Raw genomic sequence first — 22,393 nt, 5'->3', positions numbered from 1 at the left:
CTGCCTTTATAGATTAAGTTCATTCTACTTTTTCGCCAACTGTCTGGTATTTCTCTCTCCTGTAAGAACTTTTCTACGGCTTTCAGCAGTGCTTCTTTAGTGTTATGTCCGAGTTCGTTAATGAGGCTGACGGGAACCCCATCTAAGCCCTGAGTAGTGCGCTTAGGATTTTTTCCTTCGGCAAGAGAGGACGCCACTAAAGTCACTGGAACGGGAAAAGTACCGCAACCGTCCTGCCCGCCGCCATATTTGGTCCAGCGCGGCCGAAGCTGCCGCGGCGTGGTGTTGATTTCACGCGAAGTAACGCATGTTTTACGCATTGCGTGCGCTTTTGCAGCCCCGAATGAAGCATACCGTTGTTCGCTAACTGATTAGGAAAGAAATAGCGGCAGTTTTCACTTCCCTACACGCGCACGCACGCGTACGAACCCGATAAAGAAATGCGAACTGCGCGACATTTACGCGCTCGGCTGTCAGCATTTATTAACTGCGAATCATTTCTTAGCGAACTTCTGCGAGTTTGAACGTAGTATCTATCTATCTATCTATCTATCTATCTATCTATCTATCTATCTATCTATCTATCTATCTATCTATCTATCTATCTATCTATCTATCTATCTATCTATCTATCTAGACGCCCACGACTACGTGCTCTCCTGGCCGTTTCGTTAATGGAATGTATACCAAATTTGGTATGGAATAACATGACTGTAGGATGAATATAAACTACAGGTGGTAACATGAAAATAATGACATATACGCCATGTACGGCATGATTTACATGCCACGCTCATTCTACGCTTGCGGCCGCTTCGCTAGCTTGATACACACCAAAAATTATGGCGTGACAAGAGTTGATGACGAACATAACTTACTCGTCATAACGTGCAAATCATGGCAGGCATGCCATGTAAAACGTAATTTACATAACATGGTCTCAGGGCGCTCTCGGTAATTTAGTGAAATGCATATATACCAAAATTGATATGACGAGATATTTCTGTATGACGAACGTTAGTGACAGGTGGTACCATGAAAATCATGACTTGCATATGTCATGTACAGCATCACATACTTTCCATGCTCATGGTGCGCTCGTGGCCGGTTCGGTAAATTAATATACACCAAAATTGGTATAACGCGAGGTGACTGTATGACGAACATGAATGACAGGTAACGTGAAAACCATGACATGCATGACATGTACGGCATGGTTTACATTACACTGTCTTTGTGCGCTTCCGGCCGTTTTGTTAACTGGATGTATACCAAATTTGGTATGGCATGACATCGGTGCGTGACGAACATAAATTACAGGTCATGCGTTGTATATACCAGATTTTACATGCATGCATGCATGCATGACAAACATGCGATATATAGTGAACTAGATGTCATGACATGAATGACTTCATCTGCCTCAAAGACGAACAAGGCGATATATGCAGCTCATTGCTGGCTACTTCGCACAATGCGTGGGATCTGCCGGATTGACACAAAATGCACACAAAAGTCACGTCACGCGCTTCCAATCTTGGTGCATATCAAGCCAGCGAACCGGCCGCGAGTGCACCATGAGCATGACATGTAAATCATGCCTTGCATGACATGTGTGCCATTATTTCATGTTATCACCTGGTATTTATGTTCGTCATACAGTCACGTCACGCGCATACCAATTCTGGTGCATACCAAGCCAGCGAACCGGCCGCAAGGGCACCATGAACATGGCATGTAAATGATGCCTTACATTACATGCGTGCCATTTTTTTATGGTACACACTGTTATTTATGTTCGTCATACAGTAACGCCACGCAATATCAATATGTACCAGTCAGATTTCATTGCGCACTGATATGTAAGCTCAAAGGCGTGAATTCTACGCCAAACATAAAAGCTGCCCGGCAATGTTATTGTGCATGAACCTTCTGCGGCAACCACGCGAAACAAGCTGCACTAGTGCAGCGGAGACGCCAACATTATCCGAAACAACATTTGCGAATTCTCAATGAAACGCTTGCCTCAGAAAGGCGGGTATCAGTCGTGGGAACAAATTTTTCGCGCCGTATTCTGTGCAGCCACACAGCCCGTCGCATGGCAACCTTTATCCCACTCGGAATAACAAAGACGGCTTTGCCCGTTTACCGGCGGTTGCTGCACCCAAAAGCGCAGCACCTAGGCCTTCTTCGATGCATCAAAAGCTTGCGATGGAGTGTCAAAACGATACGGAATGTCGTAATGTTCCTGCACGCTTTTCTGAAGCTATAAAAACAATATCCTTTCAAAGCGCCGTGCGTCGGCGGCCGGGAGACACTGGCGAGGCGAGCGAGCTGGACCATTTCTGTGGTGAAGTCGCCGAAAGGGCGCGGCGTGAAAGAGAAAAAGAACGCGGTACTTTTCCCGTTCCAGTGGCTTTAGACGCCACCGCCTCAGCGCTCGCCGTGTGGCTAGAGAGAGCGAACGACGCGCGCTGACTATGGAAACGCTCTTTCTGTGATGAACGCTATACCAGCTCGCGAGGAACGAGAACGCGCCCTCGCCCGCGAGAGACAACGCCGACGCAGGCAGCGTCTGCTAGCGAGTTTCCTGAAAAAACCGACTGCTCACGCTGCACAACCGTTCACCAGCCACCACGTATATATAAGCACTGGATCGTGGCCTGCAATGAAGTGCCGCTGGGAGATTTCTCTCGTGCGTAGTTGAACAATAAAGATTCGTAGCGTGCACGTCAACTAAAAGCGGACTGCGGGTCTCTGTCAAATCTTTTTTCTGTCTCTCACTGAACCTTAGCAGTGATTGTGCTGTGGGCAGGGTGTCGGAACGAAATGTTTTTAGATGTGAAGCATCTTATAGCGGAGTTCAATCCGGTGGTGGTGGTGTGCGGCGTGACCACCCTTACTGCGCATGCGCAAGCCCTCCCCACACACCTCCTCTCCCTCTCCACTCCCCTCGCTCACCTCTCCCCCTTTCCCTCTCCCATTTGCCTCTCTCCCCTCCCCTCTCCACTACCCCTCTGAAACGAGGGCTCAGCATGCCGAAACGCTGCTTCGCATCGCCTCATGGTCCCCTTCAGTGGGAGATGGTGTGATTTTTCGTTTCGGTTTTAGTTCCGTTCCACCGCAAAAAGTTCCGTTCCGTTTTTGTTTCAGATTGAAAAAAAAAACGTTCCGTAACGGTTCGTAACGGTTTTTTTTTTTGTACACGAAAATTCGAAGTAAAGGTAATCATAAAAAACATTGGATTTGTGATGTAGTTACTTGCCCTTCTCATAAAAAAGTGGGACAAGGGTAAAACACGTTCTTCAGAGGAGTGGAAGTAACTGTACCACGAGTTCCTACCAACTAGCACAAACCAGTTTAATTTCAAAGTCATAGTATTTATTTTCTCAAAAGACAAATACGAATATTTTTAGTGGGCTCAATGCTTTGTGTGAAGGAAATGAGCACGATCTCAGAAGCAGCCCGTCATTGAGTCTACTCTCTGATGTGCGAGACCGCTGTTCTGATAGAAAGATAGCCAGGCCTGCGCGAAATACGCAACACAGTCACAGCGAAAGCTGGAAGAGCGGACTTTTTACAGCCCATTATAGAGTCTCTTGGGGCGACTAATACAAATACACATGCAAGGTACTCACTACGCCATAAATCATACCAATTTTTCTGAAGTAGCGAAGTTCCCACTAGGCCATTTTTCGTCATTCTTCGGAGAATCGTGGTACCCGCTACACATCTGTAAGGCATTATGAGCACTTTGTTCTGTGGCTGATGATGATGAAGTAATACGGCTGGGCACTTTGCAGTGGGTGGGAAGCAGTGCTGCGGAATGGGCGCCTCCATTCCATTCCAATTCCATTCCGGGGAATTAGAATTTGCCTAGCTAGGAAAAAACAGCGCAATAAAGGATGAGGACGCAGGAACACAGTAGACTGGACGTACACTGGGAGAACTTGCCGCAATTCCATTCCTTTCAATTCCTCGGAACGAAAAAACAGCCCATTCGGGCACTGGGAAAGGCCGGGCAGCTCAATGCCAGACCTGGAATTCTTCAACGTAGGAAAGGCATCTTGATAGTTTTATCGAGTTAAGAATGAACCCCCCATAAAGCTGATGTCATCAAATGCATTAAGAACTGCAAAAGTACGCAAAACACGTTACCAAGGTCGAGGGATAGTAGCTTGGTGACATATCTCGTACAGTACAACCACCCTAGGGGCAGTTCTCCCGCTACCTATAGTATTTGCGTGGTCAACGTGTTTGAACGAATGGTGGTGTTTTATATTGTTGAAGCTAAAATGTGCTAATGCTAAAATGACGACATAGCATATTTTTATGCTGACAAAATATAGTGCTCAAGAAGACTAAGCAGTTTTGCCACGCGTCTCGAGTGGTCGTGAATATGGAGAAAACTAAGATTTGGTTAATGGGGAAGAAAACCCTTCAGATCTGCTGGTATTAGTGGAACAGTGCACCGCTCGGGCACCTTGTGTCTTTGCATCGAACACGGAACGCTGGGCCGCACTGCTCGTCAGCACTCACGCTTGTCAAGCGCCCCTCGCAAGCATGGATGGGGTGAGGAGAACTTTCTGTGTTCACCTGTGCGCAGGTATGCAATGTCTTCCTCGTCGCAAAGGTTATTTACGTGTGTCAGGTACTAAACTGCTCGTGAGATAAAGATCAGGCTGTGCATAGAGTATTCGCCACTTTCGTGTGGGTGTTTCAATGGAAACCAACGCGCAGAAATAATTTGTTTTCTCCCTTCTGTATCTGCTGGGATAGTGCATTTGTTTGTACACTAACTTATGCCTCGGTGTGTAGTAGGCGCGTTGCTTAAAAATGTACCGTGCTTGTAATTAGCCAAGCCATTTTAAAAATACTGCTTTATTGTTAAATTCGAGGCTCTGACTTACTAATGTTTGAAGCGTGAAAAACAGGATGTAGACGAAAGCATGCTCTATTTTCGGAAAAGACGTAATTCTATTCCCATTCCATTCCGTGCAAAAGGCGCCTAATTCCATTCTCACTCCATTCCTCCAAGCTTTGTTTCCATTCCATTCCGGGATCGGGAAAATGTTGAATGATACCGGAGTCACCCCAATTCTGGTGGGGCAACTTCGCAACACTGGTGGAAAGCATTAAAGCAGGGCTTAAAGTTTCTCTTCATTGGAGAAGGGGGGGGGGGGTGCTCACAATGCGGCGACCTGTATACATACATACACACATACATACAGCCCCTCCTTAAGAAATGGAAGGGGGGCCGCCCCCCCCCCCCCCCCCCCGAGCTCCTCCTGACTTTAAGCCTTGCATAAAGCACACACTCTTGGCGCTATTAGCATTGTCTGATGAGTGGATGTTCTTTTCCTCTTCTGCCACGCTATATTACATACGTTCACGCAATTCCTTGCCCGACATGACGCCTGTATAGAGTGTTTTTGTGAAGGAGTTACAAGCACCAGCGTGGCACTGGTGGAAGACCCTACTGCCACATAGAGGGCGCGGCTTAAAATCCCATCCGATCCTATAAATTTGTTTCTCAGTTAATTCTTTCTTATATCACTTGATAGCGGTCACGGACACCGGCGGCGGCGGACAACTATGGTGCCAAAGTCAGCGGTTGTGATCTCATAACAGCTTTCGCTGTAACAAACTTCAGCGCCGACAATGCGCTCTCCACTTTGGCCTGCGTGACAGGCGCGAGAAAGTCAACTTGCATTATTATAAACATCTCTGGTTTCCACTGTTTTCGTTTTTCGCACAATTTCAACATATTGTCACGGGCGTCGGAACTTTTTGGAGGCGACGGCGGAGGTTTGAGCTCACGACGGATATTTGTGCACCGGTATCAATAAGGGAAGTCTCAGGTAAACCATCAACGAGAATTTCAAGAAGGTTCCATCCCTTGTCAGGAGTAACCAGAGGATTTGCAGTCCAAGTCGTGCATACAGCGTCACCTCCGAGGGCTGCACCGGCTAGTTTCTCGAGTGGCTGTCAAAGGGAGACCGAGAGCGGCGAGGTTGGGGCGAGCGGGACTGGCGGCGCTGGGGCGATGGCGAGCGGCTGGTCCGATGTTCTGAAAAACGCTCTGCACTTGCCTCAGTGCGGAAGGACGGAGCATATGGCGCATGTTCGGAGCGGGATCCCCAATTGTAAAAGCTTGGTCGAGGTGATGGGGTCCAACGGCTGCGGCAGTGGCGGGCTATGGGTCCTATCCGATGGCACGTGAAACATATGGGCCGATCATCAGGTGTACGCCATTCGGCTGGGTTTCTCCGCGGCATGGAGGGGAGGTTCGGAGTAGCAGCAGTAACGACGGGAGGAGCCGAGTTGGCCATCGATGCGCACGGCCATCGATGCGCAGCCCCACGCGGTCTTACAAGCATAGAAAAATAAAGCCAGATGATGAAAAACATGTGAAGTAAACTGTGTTTATAGGAACAGTCACGTCGCCCGAGTGTAATTTCGAATTTTTTTATAAAACACTTTGCCGAGTTTAAAACGCTAACGACGTGCCGCTTGTTACAGTTGCTTATTTTAATGTTGCAGACAAACACTGGCAAAGATGCTTCAACGGCTCTCAGCCAGCAACGACGCGGTGCAGATCGTAAATAAATGCATCACATCGACGCTTGCCTAACATCATTTGCGTTGGTGGCGCTTTTCTAATATCAATTGTCGTTGCAGGGTTGGCTATCCACTCTGTAACAGCGTAACAAACATTTCATATGTACTTTTACAATTCGACAAGCTATAGTCTAGCGTTGCTCATCCCCACAGGAATGTGTCAACGGACGCTGCTTACTCTTTGTTTCGATAAAAGTGATGTGTGTGCTGTGAAGTGAGTGCCGATGTTACGTCGGACCGTGAGCTACCCTTTATACACGAGTGTAGTCGACGTGCCTGGTAAACTCACGATATGCGCACATAACTACTGAATTTACACAAAAGCGCCGATCGACTTCGTAAGACTTGGCTCAAAGCCACAAAATGCGGCAAAAGCATTTACTCGCTGACTACTTCTCATGAAATCGATTCGCACAATTGCGTAGGATCTGCCGAAATTTTTAGAGCGATAGCGCTACTTCTCCCTGTACAAACCCAGAAAACGATCTTGTGCATGCGTTTGACCTTGAAGCTCAGCCAACTTCAGTTTTCTCCTCTTCCTCCTGGTACGTGCGTCGTCATAGCAACGGACATGCTCCAGTGTCGGTTCTTTCTCTTCTCCCGCGCACCCTCTCCGTCGGTCGCTGACAGCCGCCAGCCGGCGTACGCGCGCGCTTCGAGAACTCAACTCCTGTCACATCACTTCCGCATGTGGACAGCGTGCCACTGCTTGCCGCGCGGGGGCGCCGAAGCGCGGGACATGGCCACGGTGGCCGCGGTATGCTTTCCGCAGATGTTGCTGCTACCGCTCAGCCCTGCGGCACGGACTCACGAACAACCGGTATTCGAGATCAGACACCTCGTTCATACGTCATTGGAGAAGGGACACCACGTGAGATTTCAGTGGTTGCCAAGTCACTGCTGTGTGATAGCCAACGAACATGCCGGTAATGCTGCTCGATCAGTTTTGCAAGGCGACGAGGAAGAGGCTATACCCATTTCAAGGTCTGCACACTCGGACACTCTACATTGAACGCAGCAAGTAGCCAGAACTATCGGCAATACCACCTGAACGCGTTGCTACGGTTTCAAATACCAACAGGACTCCGCCGAAGAGAGGCCACTCTGCTATGCCGGTTGTGGCCAAGAGTGGCTTTCACAGTGCCATTTTCATTTCGTATAGGGATGGCCAACAACGCTCTTTGCGACGTCTGTAGTATTGAGGAGACTTTGCAGCATATCTTTTGCGACTGTCCGCGCTATACGCTTAGAAGAGACGATCACTCGCAATCGCTCTCGCTTTCCTTTACTATAGACCGATGCCGCTAACAACTATCCTCGAATGTCATCCGGAAAAGTCGTCGATAATTAAAGCAACGAGGGCATTGCTAAAATTTCCAAGGGCAACAGACTTGCACGAGCGGCTGTAGACTGATAATGATGTCGTAAACTGCACAAGACTGCCGGGCTGTGACGTTGTGCGTGTGCTCCCCGTTTCTTTCTCTCTTTCTTTACTCTTCTTTCAAACTCCACCACTTCTTTCTCCCGTGCAGGGTAGCGTACCGGTTATGCTAAACTAGTTAACATGCCTGCCTTTCCTCTCTCTCCTGTTTTCCGTCCTTCCTTCTAGGAGCTTGATTTAACAGCGATCAATCACGGCACTTTTCGTGCTTGCTTTGTACAAAATTAAAAATGGTCTACTTAAAATTCCTATGTTAAGATTGAACTATAAACCCTTTCTCTTTTATTTGCTCACACTTGAAGCAACGTCGTCGTAACGCAGGTGCAAGTACTCGGTGGTTGTGCTGGTCCTCACCACGGCTGAACGCGATCAACATCGGCTGAAGCTGCGTTTGAGTGTTTGGCGAAAGCTTAGATACATGTAGCCAACAGTGGAACATGAATTTCCACTTATCACTTGAATGTAAGTTATAGGACAACAACTTTCAGCACTGAACGCTACAGCAAGCAAACGTCGTAACCATCCACGCTGCCGGCTGCCTTCGTTGTCGTCAGCTGTTCATTTCCAACATGCTTTGCGTGCATCCGTACATTTGCATGGTGCTCAATGTGGCCAACAGTTATCGGGACAAATTCAAGTAAAGTGGGCAGTTTGAAGCAATTATTAGAATAGATTTGGGAGAAATATGCGCACCTCCCACGGTTGTTGCTTTGCATAAGTGACAGAAGTGCGCAGGAATGAAGGAAAGAAGATGGCTTTCAAGGGCTCGTTTTTTTTTTCTTTGCTAGACACAATATCAATGAGAACTATCAGACAATAATGCCAAGGAAAGTATAGGGGGTGTTGTTTGTAGCAATAATGAATTAAATGTGAAGAAAGCAAAGTGGACGAAAAGATAACTTGCCGCCGGCAGGGACCGAACCTGCGACCTTCGAATAACGCGTCCGATGCTCTACCACTGAGCTACGGCGGCGGTCATGCGCACAGGGTAAGATACCCAACTAATCTAAATGAAATCCATTGACCTCCGAAAATCACCGTAGTTTGACATCTGGCTGCGGTACTTTCAGCGGCGTACTACAGTCACTACCGTATTTTGCACCATTCTAGCGCGCCTCCGATTCTAACGCGCAGGTAGTTTTTCATAAGGAACTCTTTTTTATAATTTGATGCGGACTTAGCCTTAGAGCCCGAAAGTAACGCGCTCACAAGTTTGAGGGCTATCTTTACCGAAAAAAAAAAGAAAGAGGGCGCTTTAGAATCGTGCAAATACGGTGTTTGCGCTCTAATTTTTTTCTGGCTGTGAATAAAGACCGTGAGATATGAAAATACGAAGTGAAAATACCAAGTGAAATATGAAAATACCAAGACTGCAACGCGAACCAGAAAGTAGCGCAGGCTCACTGCGAGAAAGCCGGAATCACGTTTTTTAAAAGAAGGTAGAAAAACGATGGGGGCCGCTACGCCCTAGGGGTGCGAAGACCGAGGAGGCAGCAGAGCTGGTGGCGTTGCCCTTCTCCTTTCCCTCCTCTTCACTATCACTTTCCTTTCCCAGCCCTTGCTATACTATACTATACTATACTGTACTATACTATACTATACTATACTATACTATACTATACTATACTATACTATACTATACATGGCTATGCTTGCTCCCTCTATTTTCTATCTCTATTTCTTTCTCTGCCTTTCTATCTTTTGTTCTCTTTCTTCCCTTTTGTATCACATCGTAAGCATGGCTAGGGTAAGCACGACCAAGCGTTTTCTAGAATATGAGGTATTGGATAATTATCCATTGGCTATCGATGGGTTATCACAACGCCATGCATTTAGGTCAGGCTAAGGGCATCCAAGCATTTTCTAGAATTTACTGGTTTTTGATCGATTATCGATTAGCCATTGCATGGTTATCAATTGGCTATCACAAGGCTTCGGCCCTGTATTTGTGCCAGGCAAGAAAACATCCTAGTATTTTTTTAGAATTCACCGGTTATTGATCAGTTATCGATGAGGTATTGATTGGCTATCGATTGGCTATTGATCAGTGTTCATTGGCCATCAATTCTGTATTAATTGGTTGGAAGAGCTTAATCGTACTCGGCTATGATTACCCTGGTACGTGTAGGCTTATCTGAGGGCTTACCAAGGTTTGAATCGATAGTGATTGACTATCTGGCTGCGGTACTTTCAGCGATGTATACTACCGTCACTATCGATACTAATCGGTACTATCGATTAGTATCATGCAGGAAAATTTGCGCTAAACTAGAAAAGGACAACACAAAGAAGGAACACTTAGACAGATCGAGCGCACACTACCAACTGTTTTTATTGAACGTAGAGCATCAGTTAAAATAGGGAACCCCGAACTGCGCAGACACCCCGTGACTGCGCATAGATGCACAGACACATCGAGGAACATCACGTGTTAACGCACATTATTCATCAAAAAAGACACTTCTGCGCCGTAGAGCGCTACCGAGGCCTCACTTACACAGCTATCTTTTTTCCCCTTAATGAAGAATGCTTCCAAAACCTCCCGCGCACACGTGTTTTTGCTACGTCCAAGTATTTTAGTCTGTTGAAATCGTGCTTCGCATCCACAGGCAGCGCAGTGAGCTGGCAAATTCGCCATTTCTTTATTTTTGATTGACAGCTGGTGTTCACGCGCGCGGTCATTTACGCAGCGGCTTGTTTGGCCCACATAAGACCTGCCGCAGGAAAGCGGTATCTCGTACACCACTCCTACATCGCATTGCACAGCCGGGTTGGCATGCTTTTTGCTACACAGGCTACCGCGCTCTTCGCCGCTCGAAATGCGCGCGCACAGCTTCGAAAGCTTCTTAGGCGCAGAGAACACCATGCCAACGCCGTGGCGATTGGCAACCTTTTTCAGGTTGTGTGTCACCCGGTGTATATAGGGTAACACAATCGGCTTCTCACGCCCATTGGACGAGTCCCCCCGCTGCGGTTTTCGCGAACGCCCTTTTAGCTTTTTCAGGAGGGTTTCAGCCACCGCCGTCAGCACAGACTGCGGGAACCCAGCTGCCTTCAGTCGTCCAATCTGAGCACTAAAGCTGGCCAGCCTCTCATGCGGGCACGACCTCACCAGTGCAGACTCCAAACACAGTGACGCGATCGCCCTCTTTACTACCTTGGAGTGTGATGAATTGTATGGTAAAGGCTTCTTCTTAGCCCGCGGACAGTACGAGTAACATGTATGGTTATGTTTGAAAATGAGCTTAAGATCTAAAAACTGAAGCGTTCCCTCCTGCGGTAGCTCGTACGTAAAACATAGACCCCTCCCATACTTGTTAAACTTCATTAACACGTTGTCCACACAATCGCTTGTGCTTGTTTGTTTGTCCAAAACTACCAGGAAGTCGTCTACGTACCTGAATATCTTTAACACACCGTCAGTTCTAAACGCCTCAAGCAGATCGCGGTCAATGTAGGCTAAAAAAATGTTGCACAAAATTGGGGCAACACACGATCCAATACAAATGCCTTCTCTTTGCAGGTACAAACCCTTGTCAAAATTTATGATGGTGTGTTTCAGATAGAACTCTAAAAGCGACATAAAATTATCAACACTCAGCCCGGTTGAATTTTGAAAACCAATAGCTGAATTCTCTAGAATGCAGTCCATAACACACTTAAAAAGCTCAACATGGGAGACAGAATAAAACAAATCTTGTACATTCACTGAGAATGTCAACCCAGGTGAAACTTTGCCTTCAAAAACCGCAAAACTTCGATAGAATTCTTAGTCACGAACGGATCATTCACACTCAACAGATTCAGGCATTTTTGCAAAAACATGCTAGCCTGGTGTTGCCATGATCCTTTTTCACTCACAATAGTGCGAAAAGGAATTTCTACTTTATGCGTTTTAGCACTAAAAAACACTTGCAAGGTGCTGGATTTACTTCCTTGAATTGCATTCGCAAGTTTTGTTAGATTGAAGTCCTTACACAATGTCACTGCTTTAGTTTTTACACGTGCCTCACTAGGCTTTACCTTGACGAAGTTCTTTTCGATGACCTGGCGAGCTTTCTCCTGGTAGATTGCTGACGTCATAACCACGAATCCACCTTCTTTGTCAGCCGTCGTCAAGCTGAGACCTTTATCCTTGAAGTATCTAACAATGGTACCCAGGCTGTCTCCGGTCCTTCTTTTCGCCGGTCGACTTGTGCTCTTTTGAAGGCTTTCCACCCCGTCCAACAAGCACCTTTCTTGATTTTCTTGATCTGCTTTTCCCGCCATTTTTCGGTTATAAGCCAGAAGCTCGAAGGCAGGTACCACAGGTTCTTGCGAGAACTTTGGACCTTTCTGCAAAACTTTTGAAATACTGTCGGGAAGCTGTGCATCTCCAATCACCGTCAGGTCAGAGTCATTCGAATCTTTGGTATTAACCACCGGTCTTAAAGCTGACAGGGCTTGCCTCAAGTAGAAACACCACCACTGCTCTGTCATATCGGCTGCCAATTTCCTTGCTGCCCGCCACTTGCCTTCGGCCACATCTTCATTGAAGTTGCCATAACACACCACACGTAGCCAGTCCTGAAAGAACCGCACTTGTCTCCATAACTCCGCTTTCCAAATCTTGGCGACTCGTTTCACGTGTCCATTAGATGGCTTGACGCCACCGAACAACATCCAAATATCCTGAGGGATTAGGCCTTTCTTGCGGCAAAATGCCAAATACCTTGCCTTGCATGTTGCCACGACGATATGGCTCACCAGTGCATTAATCCTGTCGTCTGGGGTCCACAAAGAAGGAGAGTATAAGAAGAAGCCCGTTGTAGAAGAAATATAGTTGATCAGGACGTCTTGAGGGGCTAGTTGGTTCATACTATGCAGGAAAATTTGCGCTAAACTAGAAAAGGACAACACAAAGAAGGAACACTTAGACAGATCGAGCGCACACTACCAACTGTTTTTATTGAACGTAGAGCATCAGTTAAAATAGGGAACCCCGAACTGCGCAGACACCCCGTGGCTGCGCATAGATGCACAGACACATCGAGGAACATCACGTGTTAACGCACATTATTCATCAAAAAAGACACTTCTGCGCCGTAGAGCGCTACCGAGGCCTCACTTACACAGCTACCTTTTTTCCCCTTAATGAAGAATGCTTCCAAAACCTCCCGCGCACACGTGTTTTTGCTACGTCCAAGTATTTTAGTCTGTTGAAATCGTGCTTCGCATCCACAGGCAGCGCAGTGAGCTGGCAGTGAGTCCGCAAATTTTCCTGCATAGTATGAACCAACTAGCCCCTCAAGACGTCCTGATCGATTAGTATCGTTTGGTCATCGTTCGCAGCGATCAGAATTCGTTGAGTCTCAGTCATTCGTTCACAAAGCAATGTTAGGCTCAATTAATTTTCATTAACGCAATTAGGGTTAATTAGCTTAATTGTCACAATTGGGTCACATTTATCGGTTGGGCTTGGCTCAATGATACACAACTCAATTAGTCTCATTTAGTCGTAGTCTTAATTAGGACTGGTTGGGCTTAATCAGACTCGACTTGGACACCAGAAAATATTATAACCTTGAACTTGACTTCACTGACCTCTTTGGGATTCGACCTGGATTAATAGGCCTTAATCAGTTTTAATTATATTCAGCTTAATTAGGTAATACTATGCTTAACTCGTTTTGGTTATACTTACTCTGGCTCAACTGGGCTCATCTAAGCTTGGCATAACATGGCAAAGGCAAGGTAAGCTGGGCTAGGCTTAATTAATCACACCTTAATTGAACTTAATTAAGCTCGCCTTACTTACACAATATTAGGCTTGTCTAGGCTTAATTAGGTTTGGCTCTACTTACCTTGGCTTAACTAGGCTCATGTAACTTTTCACTAGGCTCAACGTGGCAAAGGCAACCTGGGCCGTGTTTCTGTTCACGCCATTTGACGCAATAACGTATGCTGTCGGGCTAGTTGGTGCATAGCTGGTGTTGGGTAACAGGTGTCTCAGCTTGCGACTGCTTCTGCGCAGAGCTGATAGACGAAGCGATCAAGGCGACGGTGAGTTAAGGCAAATTTATATACATATTGTCACGTCGCTTCGGAGGTCCAGGCAGGGTTTATTTAACGTAGAGTAACAGGGCTCTTGCCAAACGCGCCGGTTGAGCTTGTTCGCCAAAAGGGACAGCGCGCGCACTTCTTCCTTTCATGGCCTGTGCCTCTGCCTTTGCCTATAACCCACTACTACAGGTGGCATTATTCCCTCCTTCGCGAAAAAGAGCATCGGCTCGATGCTGCAAGGTAGTTGTAAGAAAAAAAAAAACAAAGCAGCTTACACAACGCGAATGGACAATGGTGAAATGTTACGCGCGCACAGTCAATGAACGGTGAGGCGATTCTAGTGGCACAAATAAAGGAAACAAAAAAATGAACGGTAGGAAAATTATGAACGCGCAAAATAAGGCTTCATGCGCACGACATGAACTATGTCGGAGCTCGGTTGTCATCGTTGTGTTGCAGTTGACGACGCGGTGTCCGGAACCACTTCGTAGTTTACGTCGCTCACGCGGCGTAACACCTTATACGGACCGAAGTATCTGCTCAGCAACTTTTCGGAGAGGCCACGACGACGAACAGGGGTCCACACCCAAACTTTGTCCCCTAGACTGTAGGATACGTCTCTGTGGCGGACGTTGTAGCGTCGGGCATCTGCCTGTTGCTGCAGACCGATGTGCAGCCGCGCGAGCTGGCGAGCTTCCTCTGCACGCTCTGCAAATCCTTCGGCGTCACTTGTTAACTGATCAGCGTCTTGACAAGGAAGCATAGCGTCCAACATCGTCTGAACCTCGCGGCCGTAGAGTAGGCGAAATGGTGTGAATCGCGTTGTCTCTTGCACGACGGTGTTATAAGCGAACGTCACGTAAGGTAAAATCCGATCCCATGTTTTGTGTTTGACGTCGATGTACATGGAGATCATGTCTGTGACGGTCTTATTTAACCGCTCGGTAAGTCCGTTGCTCTGCGGATGGTAGGCAGTCGTCTTTCGATGTTTAGTGTTGCTTAATCGAAAAACTTCATCCATGAGCTGCGCAGTGAACGCTGTGCCTCTATCTGTTATGACTGCAGAGGGAGCCCCGTGACGCAGTACGACGTGGCACATGAAGAACTGTGCTACCTCGGAAGCCGTGGCTCGTGGGACCGCCTCTGTCTCGGCATACCGTGTCAGATAGTCAGTCGCGACAATCACCCATTTGTTGCCGTCGGTAGACAGAGGAAAAGGGCCGAGAAGGTCCATGCCGACTTGGTCAAATGGCTTATGAGGAGGGTCAATTGGTTGAAGTAGTCCAGCCGGCTTACGGGATGATACCTTCCGGCTCTGGTATTCACGACAGCCTTGGACGTACTGCTTGACGCTTGCCGAAAGTCCGGGCCAATAGTAAGTCTCGCCTACTCTAGCGAGTGTTCGTGAGTAGCCTAGGTGGCCAGATGTGGGGCTCGTCATGACAAGCGAAGAGGACGTCGTCCCGCAACGTAGAGTAACAGGGCTCTTGCCAAACGCGCCGGTTGAGCTTGGTTGGTTGGTTGGTTCCTCAGTACTTTGGCTCAACCCACTGCGGGGGATAGGCCATGAAGCGGACGGTGCTTTGCTTAGGAAACTAATTCACTTAGTGAAGGAAAAAGCTGAAATGAAATGTTTAGCCTTTACATATAAACTCGCAAGATTTAAAGAAGAGAAAAAACGAAAAAAAACGCCTATATGGAAACAACAACAAGAACAATAAAAAAATATATATATACAGTTGCATATAAGACAACTGAGGCTACACTCAACATTCAATTCTTTTGGATTCTCGTAAAAAATTAGAGACAGCGTTGAAAACGCTCCTGTGGCTAAAACCAAATATGGTTGCCCCAAATGAAAGAATCACCGGAAGTGACAAATTCAAGCCCAACTTCCGCAGGGGTTCTTCTAGTAGTCTTTTTCTTTGTGTTTTAAATCTTCGGCACGTCAAAAAGAAGTGCTCCAGAGATTCCCTCTCATTACAGTGGAGGCATAACGGTGACTGAGCCAGACCCGACCTGTGAAGGTAAAAGTTCAGTGGTGGGACTCGACAGCGTAGCCTTGTAATTAGTATTTCTTCCTTCCTAGATGAACACCATCTGCTCTTCCAAGGAAACTTTAGCTGTGGGAAATCTGATGAAAACAAAGGAGGGACAGCGCGCGCACTTCTTTCTTTCATGGCCTGTGCCTCTGCCTTTGCCTATAACCCACTACTACAGGTGGCAATATATACAGAGGCGTTACATATTCGACGCTGGGGCCGACAGCTTATGGGGCTCGCACAGCGGTGCGGCGACGACTCGGGATTTCTTCGCTCGCTGTCTCGCTGTCTCTCTCTCCGCGAAGCTTGGTTCTTTTATAGCTCGAAGCCTCCAATCAGGAACCGCCGTTGGTCGCTGGCTCGAACCGGATCCGCGGATGAGAGGGCTTGCCGCACGTTGCGGGAGAGATTTCCTTCGGTTGCGTCAGACGCAGCGCCGGAGTTGCCGGGGATTGCGTAAGGCTCCCGCCTCGTTGCATCAGCTGGTGTTGACGCTCGTTGCGTCAGACGTTCTACCAGCTTGAATGCCTTGTCGAAGCAAGGATGTTTTGGTTGGGAGCCCTGGCATAACACTGGTCAGAAAATCGTATGCGCAAAACAAGAACGTGGACGAAGAAGAGCCCTTGTCCGTGTTACTTCTTCGTCCATGCACGTTCTTGTTTTGCGCCAACGATTTTCTGACGTGGCGTAACGAAAAGCTTAAGGAGCTCCACTGTGATCGACCTATGGGCTTCCCAAGCATCGCTTAGTGACGCTGCTACTCGTGACAGGCAGCGCCATCTCTTGCATAAAAATAGAAACTGGGGGCAAACAACGCGCGTTTTCATTCTAAAAAGAATGAAAATGCGCGTTGTTTGCCCCCAGTTTACAATGAATACTTACCAACTAGCTCCGCTCTCTGTTATTCTAAGCGCATTTTCCTTTCTCTCGAACGCGCTGCCGTTCGCTTCCGTGCACGTGCAGAGCTCTCGCGGTGCACTTGCGGGTCTCACAATGTACCGCCTGCAGCGCGGTTTCAAAAAGATCTTCAAGCTGGACAGGCACTTCCGAAAAGCGAACTTGATAAAAGGAGAAAGGCTTCTCAATCACGTTCACGGTGAAGAGCAGACGATCGGCGACAACGATGCCCGACTCAAAGCGAAATGCATTTCCCAAGTCGCGATTTCACCGTGTAGGACATATACCTCATTTGCACTCCGAAATGGAGCCGTGCGCGCTGTCTATGTTCTGCGTTGTGGACTATTAGTCATATGATTGTTTTGTTGATATGGCATGCTTGCAGTAGCAGCCGTGTACTTTCCTCAACGATCGTTTGCGGCGTACGAAAAATAAATTGTACGGCCATGGCACTCTTTCCTGAGAAGGTTAGAGTCAGGTCCTCCTTGCTGCTGGAGCATCACCCGCTGATTAAGACGCGAGGCAGCTAGCTGAGCTTTAACCACTGTGAAGCAAGATGAACTACTGCTCGCCTCGTTTTTTCGTCTCTCGCGCCATGCTCGCTCTCTCTTTTTATGAGGACATCGACTTTACAGGCGCATAAGACTTGCAGCGTGAACGTGGCTGAAAATCGCAGAAAGTCTGAAGGTGGCTACTGCAAGGTGGCACTTGCGAAGCATGTATTAAGTGCCAGTTATATTTAGCGGCTTAAATATATATCACCCTATTAAAGTGACAAAAACAAAGCAGATCAGCAGAACGATGTCAAAGTTTGCTGAAAATTCACAGACGTCCGTTCCAGCGTGATAAAGCAGCCTTCCCGTCGCGTAAATGTCAGACGCCGAACTTTTGACAATGTGCCGAGTTCAGTTGAATTCAACCAACCGCGCAACGCTAACGGTATAACATGAGTGTGAACGTTCAACAATGACGGGTAGGTCTCACGAACACGGGGAATCAAAACACAAAGTTGTTTCACCTACAACCGTAACTGCACTTTCACAATGCTGGAAGACAGTCAGTAATCATTACTGTAGTCGCTGCGTGCATGCGCTGCGTTACGTACTGATTCAGGTAGTCGAAACGAACGAAAGCGATGAACTGAGGCAACCAAAACAGAATGCGATACAGCGCTGTCAGCTAGGACGTACTTGATTTTCCTTACTGCGGTGATCTACGCTTGTCGCATTATTTCTCGTGCGACATGCCCGGGAACCGATACAGTATCACACGTGATTCGCGTGCCTTGGTGTTGTCTGCACTATTGTGGCAGGCCACGACATAGCAATACCTCGGACCTCGTTTCCGCGGAGTCGCTTCTGCCAACGCGGAAACGCAGCTTCGCGCAGCAAGCCTTTCGGTTTAGCGTGCCAAGCTGTCGGCACAGGGGCGTAGGCAGAAATTTTTTTCGGGGGAGGGGAGCACCTCCATGATCTGAAGTGGGGCAGACAGATGTGGTCGAGTGCCAATTTGTGCTGTGTATGCCATGGCAAAAAAAACATTTCGGGGGGGGGGGGCACGGGCCCGGTGTGCCCCCCCCCCCTGGCTACGCCACTGTGTCGGCACGGCTCCCCAGTTCCCCGGACCGACTGAGCAACGCAAGCGCGCGCGTGTTCCCGCTGCCTACAAACAAGCTGAGTTGGCTGCGCCTGCCCCCAGTTTCACCAGAGCTTCTCTGCAGAGCCGCAGCGTGGCGCTGTCGTCGCGCCGTAAACTTGAGCTTGGGTTCCCTATTGCTCTATACGTCACGCTCTTAATGGGCTGGCATAATACTTAATGAGCCTGGCATTAATGAGCCTGGCATGACTAATAATTGTTTGAACATATGTTGTACTTTCATTAAACGTTGTATTTTTTTAGTATTCTTGTTAATGGCACCCACTAATTCTGTGGCGCCTTTCTGAGCCCTGAGGGTGAGTAGATGAATAAATAAACAGGTAAACTAGCACGCACGCGCGCGCAACTGTGTGTGTGTGTGTGTGTGTGTGTGTGTGTGTGTGTGTGTGTGTGTGTGTGTGTGTGTGTGTGTGTGTGTGTGTGTGTGTGTGTGCGCGTGTGTGTGTGTGTGTGTGTGTGTGTGTGTGTGTGTGTGTGTGTGTGTGTGTGTGTGTGTGTGTGTGTGTGTGTGTGTGTGTGTGTGTGTGTGTGTGTGTGTGTGTGGAGAGAACATCGGCGTTCGTCTAAGCCCAAGGAAATATTTAGAAAAATTCACCACGGATGTTCAGCAGTAACTCTAATGCTTGTGCGCACAAAACTGGAACCAGCTGGCAGCGGTGACCGCCTAGGCTCCGGCACAGCCGACGTGACTCACTGTGCCAGTGAGTCACTGTGCCCTTGAGGCTCCCTCGCTTCTGTAACCAAGCAAGCCAAGAGGTCTTATAGCCAACAACAGTGCTCTATTGTCGCATGCTCGTCGACACCGTGACAGCACGACAACGGCGCAAATGTGCGGCGAGCGTTTGTATTACATCACGATAAAAAATTACTGAAGAAAAATTCCTTGATAAGCGCGAGCGTCTGTGTGCTTTCATAGATATGTATTCCTTGATCAATAATAATTGTTGGGGTGTAAAGTCCCCAAACCATGATATGATTATGAGGGATGCTGTAGTGGAAGGTTTTGGAAATTTCGACCACCTGGGGTTCTTCAACGTGTACCTAAATATGAATAAATAAGCCTCTAGCGCTTCTCAATCGAACTGCGGCTGCCGCGGCCGGGACTCGATGCCCCGATATCAGTTGCTCAAGGAGAGAGATAACGTTCGAAACAAGCACTGCCCTTTTATTACAAGCTTGTCGCACGGCCGTACTTTCGATAATAAATCAATCACCTAACAAACACTCACTGGGAAGAAAATATTTACATAGTAACATTACAGTAAGTCATCTCTGGAATTCTTGGCATGGTCATTCCACGCGGCTTTCCCTCGACTGCGTTTTCCGCAGGGCGTGCGTCCAACTTGGCAGCCTGCGCCAGTTAGAGCAAGTCACTTCCCTTTTTTTCAGCTCCTTTGTACGCTGCATGGTGGCCTCCGCGATCACCTTCCACTGTGCGCTGCCAATCACGGAGGCCACGGCTGTTATCACGAAGAACGATTCCCAAACAGCGACGCATGCGTACACGTCTTGTGGGCGTGAACGTGGCGTTAAAGGAACGCTAAAGAGAAACACTAAATGAGTCTAGACTAATAAAGTGTTTTAGGATATTGTCACTAATTGCACTGTAATTGTTCTACTACTAAAAACGCCAATGTTTCGTTTTCGGAATTTCGCGCCGTAAACGCACCGTCGGTATATCATTGTGACGTCACAAGTTTCAAAGTATTTCATTCGACTTTGGCTATATCGGCTTAACAAAAGTATCCGAAACTTGCCATGGATCTTTTAGAAAGCAATGTAGTTCGTTTTTACCTATAAGTAATTCACTATCATTCAAAAAAGGGGGTCTATTCAGGGTGTATTTCTGTCCCACAACAATAATAGTCATCTGGCTCGCTTGCGTTTGCTTTCCTGAAAACTCGGCGCTCGCCATTTTGCTCTCAGGAGTGGAGTGCTAATGGCACGTTAAAGGGGCCCTGCAACACTTTTCCAAGTAATCGTCGAATGGCTTCATTAAAGAAGTTTATTGCCGCATGAATCGACTCTCGCAAAAATTTTCAAAAACTGTCAAGTACGAGCGGAGTTAGAGGCATTTGTCGCACGCATTAAGAGCTTTCTCTCTCTGCTCTCGTGCCATCGAGCGCACTGAAAGCTACGCGGGGTGAGGTGGGGGGAAGAATTACGAGGGGGCAAGAAGCTACGTCCGTTCGTTAGCGCGAGTCATGAACTTGAGCACTTCCTTTTCTTTCTTTTCTTCCAACGCGCGGCTTACGTATAGCGCGATCGCGAGCGCGCGAGTGGGCAGGTGGCGGCATCCCACGGCGGCTGCGGTAACTACGCTGCTGACGATGCTTAAATCGGTCAATGGCCGTGGACTTTGGGTTTATGTCGCGGTCATTTGGGTTTATGACATCATTTGTCGAGCGAAGAGCGAGGGATTTGTATCTGACTTTGAGAACTAATTGTAAATACCAGGCTGCGTGCTGCACTGTGATGTTTGGCTCACGCGTTCTCAGGAGCCTCCACTACCGATCGGCAACGTTTTCTGACCATGCTGAAAAAAGTGTTGCAGGACCCCTTTAAATAAATCTAACCGGTGCGCACTGGGGTGCTGAGGCGCTACGATGATTGGACGAAACGGCACACTAGTGCGCACCGGTGCGACTTGTCGAAGATGCCGTATGTCACGCTGATAATGCCTATGCCGTTATTGACCTTGAAATACCGGCACGCGGCGATAATGCAAGCAAGGGCGCGCAAGACCGATGACGATCGTTGTTGTGGGACAGAAGGAGGCTCCAAGCACGCCCTTTGATTCTGCGAATGTAAACCCTAGCAGACCCTTTTAAAATCTTTAACGTCCCTCGAACTGTTCCAGGTACTTGACAGGTACTTGACTTAACCAGTGACATCGCCAGCCGTAGTTCCTGTTTTTCCATCTCTGATTCGGTGTGCACCTTCAAGTATGCGCACTATAATAGTGCTCTCTCTCTCTCTCTCTCTCTCATTTTATCTCTTTTCATCCATCTGTCTCTTTTCGCCTGTGCCGAGAAAACAGGGCGCCCGTTTGGTTGACCTCCATGCTCATCATGGCTTCTCTCTCTTGCTGGCTTACCGAACGCCTTCTCCTATAGTAAGGGTGGTGTCTACTTTGTATTGCGGAATAGTACTTTCCCAATCCAGGTTTAGTCGATTTTTTTTGTCTCTTCAGTGGCCACTAGCCAGCTTAGGCTCCAAAGAATCCTTTTATATTGATTTTCTGTTATGAAAATAAAGTTCCATTTGATTGATTGATTGATTGATTGATTGATTGATTGATTGATTGATTGATTGATTGATTGATTGATTGATTGATTGATTGATTGATTGATTGATTGATTGAAAGGAACATTAAGGAGAAAAATAATCTTTTCTTTACTATTTCACAGTACTGAAACCATCATTCCTACCGCGAGAAGACTCTCGGCAAGCAAGAGAAAGCGCAAAAAGAAAATACTGGTGGTGACTCCGCATTGAGGTTCCCGCGCGAGATTGCCGTGATGTCATAGATTTTGACGGCGTCTGCTTGGGCATACGTAACCGTTTGTCGCTAAAAGTTGTTTACACTGTTTTCTGGGTGACACCATGTCTCAACATAGCAAGTTTCAGAAAATTTCGTTCAACCAATGTGGCCAAAATACATTTTTTTTTTTAAACTTTGCAATTCGCGACG

The sequence above is a fragment of the Rhipicephalus sanguineus genome, chromosome 2 (assembly GCF_013339695.2).
Source record: "Rhipicephalus sanguineus isolate Rsan-2018 chromosome 2, BIME_Rsan_1.4, whole genome shotgun sequence".
In the NCBI taxonomy this organism is placed as follows: Eukaryota; Metazoa; Arthropoda; class Arachnida; order Ixodida; family Ixodidae; genus Rhipicephalus; species Rhipicephalus sanguineus.
This window is presented reverse-complemented; position numbering follows the sequence as displayed.